This window comes from Zonotrichia leucophrys, chromosome 15 (genome assembly GCF_028769735.1).
Source record: "Zonotrichia leucophrys gambelii isolate GWCS_2022_RI chromosome 15, RI_Zleu_2.0, whole genome shotgun sequence".
NCBI lineage: Eukaryota > Metazoa > Chordata > Aves > Passeriformes > Passerellidae > Zonotrichia > Zonotrichia leucophrys.
In genome coordinates, this window is record NC_088185.1 from 9,469,761 (window position 1) to 9,476,262 (window position 6,502).

Genomic DNA, 6,502 nt, shown 5'->3' on the forward strand with positions numbered 1-6,502 from the left:
TTTATCTACTGCAATGGGAGCCTCATCCCAAAGCAGGGGGAATGCATCAAATGAGTTTATGGCAAGATCTTGGAAATCCTGGTAATTCAGGAGCCTTCAGCTCCCAGAAGTCTCCTGGCCTGTGCCTTGCCAGGGTCTGCTCAGCCTGAAGGGTTTCCTTGGGAAAACTTGGGGCTGATTAACTGTGGCCATGCAGGAAAGGCTGGCTCTGCTGGGAAGTCCATTCCTGCCTGAGTCCTTAGTGTAAGGGAAGGGAGAGCTTGCAAAAATTTGCTGTCACCAGGTCCAGGAAAGGCACAGGGTTGTTTTGGGTTTTTTTGGGTTTTTTTTTTGTTTTTTTTTTCCTAGGATCTGCCTGGCTCTGAAGGAGATTTTCTTCCTTTTCTTCAAAATTCTATTGAATTTTGCCAACCTTGGGGACCACTTGCCTCACTTGGAGCCTGGCTGGGAATATAAACCATCAAAGCCATCATTTCCCTTTAGCCAAGGTGGAAAATTCCCATCTCCAGAGCAAGGGGAATGACGCAGGGGCAGCCCCACACCTTCCCAAGGTGATCAGGGACCCAGATATGAATTGCTTCCTTAAAGACGAATACTCCTGGTTGATGACTCTAAAACACATGATTCTAAAAAACCCAGGAAATGCTCCAGCTGGGCAGGGCAGAGATCTTCCTCCTCCCTCTGAGAGCAGCATCTTCTTCTCCAAAACTCAGTGACCTCCTGCTCTTTTGCTCCCCAGCTCCTGCTGCTTTTGGATGCAGGGAGGGGAAGGGTTTGGTCCTTCCTCCCCTCCACAGGGGGCCCAGTGCTCTGAATCCATCCCTGCCTGCTCTGAAAAGGACCTGCAGCAAAATGAAGAGACAGGACAGCAGTGTCACCAACAGCCCCTGCCTGGGCATGGGGATTCAGGATCAACAGCCAGGGTTTCTGTCTTGGGAACATTGGGACAGCTGAGCTGAGCTGAAACTAGGCTTGGTTTTATATCTTTTGTAGATAAAATGCAGATAGAAACATCTACATCTAGGCAAAGTCACTCTCTGTGTTGTCATGGCCCTGCAATAATGTTGTATCTCTCTACATGCTGCCAACATTTGAAGGTTTTGGATATAAATAATAATGATTCTAAGGGGTTTCTTGCCTTGCTCAGAGCTCAGTTCTTCTCACTCAGCCTCTCCTTGCAGCTCATCCTTGTTGCCATGGGGTACCATGAGGATCTTGGCTTCATGCTCTGTTCCCTGAGAAAGCCCTTCCCTAAGTCCTTTTAGGGTCCCAGCTCCTTAAAACCTCTTTGCAAATCCTAGAAAATTCTATCTGTAAAAAACCAGGAGGAGTTTTGCCTGAACAGATCTGGATTTTACCTGTTGCTGCCTTCACCTGCTGCTCTGGGATGAAAATCAGGTTGAAACAGAGGCAGGTGCTTGGCAAATATCCCTTTCCTCTCTATATTCCAGCTCTAACATGGATGGATTTCTGCCTGTTGGTTCAGCCTGTATTTGCTGTGTGAAGGTTTTCATGCTGCTGTAAATTGCAGAGCAAATAAACCTTCAGGCTATATGCTGCTGCTATAATTTATGCAAATATCTTGTTGGTGACTATTAAAAAAATAAAGATAAACCATAGCTGGACTGGTGTTATTGCCAAGAGATTAAATGCTGATGTTTAAAAACTTGGCTGCGTTTCCTCAACGGGACTTTTGTCATCTAATGCTGTATCTGCTGGGATTATCCTTTCAAAAAATTGGCAGTGGCCTTAGAAAGCACAACCTCTAGGTTATTTTTTTATTTTCTTTTATCTCCATTTTTTGGCAGCTTTTGAAGAAATCCCTTTGCCATTTCCAGCCTTTCTGCTTTCACCCAGCAAAACCCCAGCTCTGCAAGCACTGGCTGCCTCCACTCAGCATCTTTGGGGCACCCATCCACCAGAGACAGGGAACTGGAGTGACAGGAGGAAAAGAAACTCTGCAGATCCAGGGAACATCCTCTGCTGGCCCATCCCCACGGATTTTGGTGGAGTTGTGCCAGGGTGGAGCTTGGCCCTGGTGTTTTTCAAGTTATTATTCTTTCATTGAATAATTGCTGGAGTGTATGAAAAGCCTGACTTTTCCATCTGCTTCCTCATGAGTTTTCTCACCTTCTGTGATGAACACACTTTGTTTTTGTATTTGGCTTTTGCTTTGGAAATGCTGGGTTAATGATAATCAGGATTTTTTGGGAATTGTGGGCCACTGTGCACAGGTATACACAGGGTTTGTTTTTCCAGATGCAAGCCAGCAACAAGGTATTTTTATGTAGCTGGAAAAAAAATCAAAACCAGAAAAATTAATTCTGAAGGCAAACCAGCATGTTTGAAATATCGAACTTCTACTTCTTCAGTTTATTAAAGTTTTAATAAATAGTCCCATATTTAAAAGTAGAAACCGATGGCAAAGACAGGAACATTTTAAGTGCAGTCTAACCTGCCTGTAGTTTAGATGACAATTTAGATAACGACCACCAAATAGCAACAATCAATGCTAATTAGAACAATTAAGTTAATTATAAAAGGTGCTTGTAAACAAGTCGATTGCTTAGATAACAATCATTATCTCACTGCCCTCCCTAAGGCCCCATTTTCCATTCAGGGCTCTCTCAAGTTCACCCTTCCCATGGGAGCATGTGGGACTGGCAGAGCCCAGCAATGGTTTTAAAACCTGGAGATCAAGAACAGGTAAATAATTAAAAAGCCTATTAAATTGCATGGTAAAAAAAATTAAATGCTTACCAACATTTCAAATCCTAAAACTGTAGCTGGGTATTTGGTTGCTGCCAGTTTACCAAAAGCAGAAGGTGGATTTGGGATATAAAACATTCCTTGCTCAGGTGAGATCCCAAAGTCCCAAATCAAGCAGATATCTGGGTTCCAGCCATGTTCAGTTTTTAGGATGTGCAAAGAAGAACCCACTTAAGATCCAACAGGAGGAGACTCCAAAAAATTCTCCAGCAGAAAATGGATCTGGAGTGCAGCAAGAGAGGTTTGGGTGTGGGATTTCCCAGGATGGAGTTTGAAGGGAGGGGACAAAACCCGTTCTGTCAGCACCTTCAGGAGGATGCGGACCCCCAGCTAATGTCAGTTTTGTCCAGGTGCTTTCCAAGGGATGGCTGCTGGAAAAGCAGCATCCCAGCCTCTTGCTGGGAGAGCTCCTGGGACGGATCCCACAGGGAATGACTCCCGAGGAGCCCTTGGTGGGCAGCAATAAAGGGGATCCAAAGCCCCCCTGATCCTCTGATAACAACTGGGGCTTGTAAGCACGGCTGGGGAGAGCTTATCCCTCCTTTGCACCACCCCTGTGCCTTGGGCTGCAAATTTCTTCCAGCTGGAAAGTCAGGGAAAACCCTGATAAGCCCTGGCTGTCCCCCCAGCTGGGAATGATGGATTTTCCAGAGGTAACTCCACGTACCCAGCTCCCTTCTCCTCCACAGTGGGAGCATATGGAATATATTGTGGTCTGAGGGAAATGCATCCTAAGAATTCCTCCTGTGTCTCCTCGGGAGCGTTCCAGGGTGGATTCCAGCAGGTGTCATGGAATCGCCCACTCCAAGTGGGTTAAGTGATGAGCACCCAAAATCTCAGCAGAGCTTTGCAGCCAGAAGTTCTGCTGTTCCTTGGGTTTGGGGCAGACTTGCCATGGAAGCTCTGCAAAGACTTTCCAAGGAGAGGGGACAACAAGGAAATATCCAAGATCTGCCTGGAAAAAACTGCTTCTGCCAAGGGTGTGACAAGCAGTTTCCATAATTTGGTTTTTGTCCTCTACTGCCTGAGGTATCCAATCAAACACCCTTGATGCTCCTCTGCAGGGATTGCCTGGGAGATGCCCATGGATTGCTGGGGTATTTCAACTCTCAAAGTGTCCTCAAGTGAAATTTTTCTTAGAAATAAATAAAAATTTAAGTTTTACCTGTGTTTATTTTTTCAACCAAAAGCAATTGGCCAAATCCTGCAGTTTTCCAGCACCAGAGAGGACAGAGTCATTCCCACAGGATAAATCCATTTTGTTCTTCCACATGTGGGTACAATTCACTCTGGGTAAAACATGGGATCAAGCTGAAACCTCAGCACAGGCACATCCATTACAGACAGTCAAAAATCTGTGCATGAGGCTGAATTATCCCCTCTATGGAAAACCACTGCTCAAGTGCTCCTCCAGGAAAAGGCACAGCACACTGAAAATACAGAGGGGTTTGGGAAGAGAACAGGGAAATTCAGAGCATTTCTGCCACTGCAAGAGCTGGGTCCTTTCCAAAATTCTCCCATATGTGGAAGAGTTTTCCCCAGTGAAATTTTCCCCACAGCACCGAGTGTGCCCTGATTTGTGCCCTCAGAGCATCCAGGACACCAGAATTGTGGTTGGTTTTGTGTCAACCCTGGCTATAAATCCAGGCCTTCAGTTAGGCCAGACCTGTGCCAGTCAGGCCTTTCTGCTGCCTCAGTCTCTCCCAGCTGATCTGCAGAATTTTTTATATTTTTGTCCCAGTCCAGGAACATTCCTTGCTGATCCTGCTCCAGGAGTGTAGGAAGCTGGGCACAGTGGGTTCAGCTTTCACTGGGCTTTTCCCTGTATAATTCCTTTTCTTTTCCCATGTTTTGCCAACAACCTTCCTGCCCAGTACCCTGGAACCCAGAGTACCTGGGTAAGACAGGAGAAAACAGCTCTGAAGAAGTGTCTGGGCAAATCAGTCCCTGTTTTTTCCTGGACGAGACCTTCCTGTGAGGAAAGGCTGTGCCATGAGCCTGTTGTGTGTCCCAATCAATTTTGGGAGCTTGTCTGGAGCCCACCACTGAAGGACATGAGGTGGAGGAGAGGGATTCTCCTCCAGGAGCTCTCCACACCTCCAAACCACATTTCCAGCTGTCCAGACTCTGTCCACAGCCCATGGAAGGTGATGGGCACCCCAAGAGAGCATTTTTCAACCCAGCTGCTGTTTTTAGCTGGAAGGAAAGAGTTTTGAGGTGTCAGCCCCTTGCCCTATTCCAGAAGTGACCTTTGGGGGTTAATTTGGGTAAATTCCAAAAGAGTCCAAACCAGTATCACCCCAGGGAGCTGCACCTCAGACTGGGAGGAGTTCCTACAAAATGGGTTATGAACAAATTCCTCTCACATGCAGGTTGATGGGAATTTGCTGCTAAACCAAGGAAATTTAAAAGCTGAGGAGGTGCCCAACACCTCCAGGCACTGGAGATTGCCAGGATGTAACAAAGTGCCACTGGAATATCTGACACCCTGCCAGTGAGCCGTGTTTAATGGGTCAGGCAGCAGAGGTGTCACCAAATCAATAATGTTGGAGTGGAGATCTTTGCAGGTCCAACAGCTGCGTGGTTCAGGTTTGTCTTGGGTTCATTTCTTGTGGGTCATTGTTGCTGCTGGGTTTTCCTCCCCCTCACTTCCATCAAAGTTTTCAGTTCCCTTGTGAGTTTTTCAGGTTTAACCCTCAGCCAGACCAAGATTCGAAGGGTGGCTGCCAGAGAATTGAGCTCTATTAGGACACAGAGAGCCCTTGGCAGGATTTGTGCTGGGAAATATCTGGGAGAGTAGAAAATAGGAGCCGTGTCCAATCCCCTGGGGAAGGAGCTGAGCTTTGCAGACAGAACTCCAGGCTCCAGCCCCAACCCCAGCCTGACAATTGAGACAGACAAATCCAGTGGCTGCTGGATTACAGCACCAAGGAGGAACGTGTGTTCTGTGCTGATCAAAAGTCCCAAGGCCAGGCTGCTCTGCCTCTGATCTGCAAATACATCACTGGTTTTTATCACTCATTTTTGCTTTATCGCAGCGGGGCTGCTCTCAAGCGCTACAACCTGATTATCTGCAAGGAGGCTGCCAAAAGCATGTCAGGGATCATTACAGGGAATAATAAAGGAAGCAGGAGGAATCAAGTGGTTTGAGGAGGAAATCAGAGGGAATTCCTGGCTGGGGTTGCCAGGCTGGTGAAGGCTGGGATTTGCAGCAGGAGAGGAGGGGCAGCTCAGGATTCTGAGCCTCCTCAATTTAGTGATGTGTTCAATGGAAATGCTGGGCTGGATTCCACAAGACTTATTTAAAAATATTCACACACGTGCCTGAAATCTAAAGGAAAACAGCATTTAAGGCTGAATTCAACCCCTCCCCCCCCAGACACAAAAATACTTTTTTAGCCTGTGGCTTTGTGTTTGTTAAAGCTCAAAAAGAAATGGTGTCAGTTCAGTTTGTAGGAGAATGAACAGCAGCAGAGCCACAATTTATTTTGATGAAATAGATAACAAACAGTAATATTCTTGTGCCAAAAATCCTACTTTGAATCAATTTGAAATGAACATAATTTGTATTCAAGAAAACTTGAGGATTAATTTTGAAGTAAACAGATATTTTTAGCTTGAAGTGGCCTGTAATTAAACACAGCTTTAAAATAATCAAACAAAGCATTGGAGTTTCCTCAGATGCCTGAGCTGCCATCTCAGCACTGTGGCAATTTGGGGACCCTCTCCAAGG

At 46.2% G+C, this 6,502-nt stretch overlaps 1 long non-coding RNA gene across 1 annotated transcript; it reads right to left on the reverse strand.

Moving 5' to 3' along the window:
* Positions 1–343: 343 nt before the first annotated feature.
* On the reverse strand, positions 344–3,348 carry LOC135454560 (uncharacterized). The gene is made up of 3 exons (XR_010442138.1): positions 2,761–3,348; positions 2,131–2,291; positions 344–842 (listed from the first exon to the last, which is right to left on the reverse strand). It is a non-coding gene; the product is annotated as an uncharacterized LOC135454560 (long non-coding RNA).
* Positions 3,349–6,502: the final 3,154 nt, after the last annotated feature.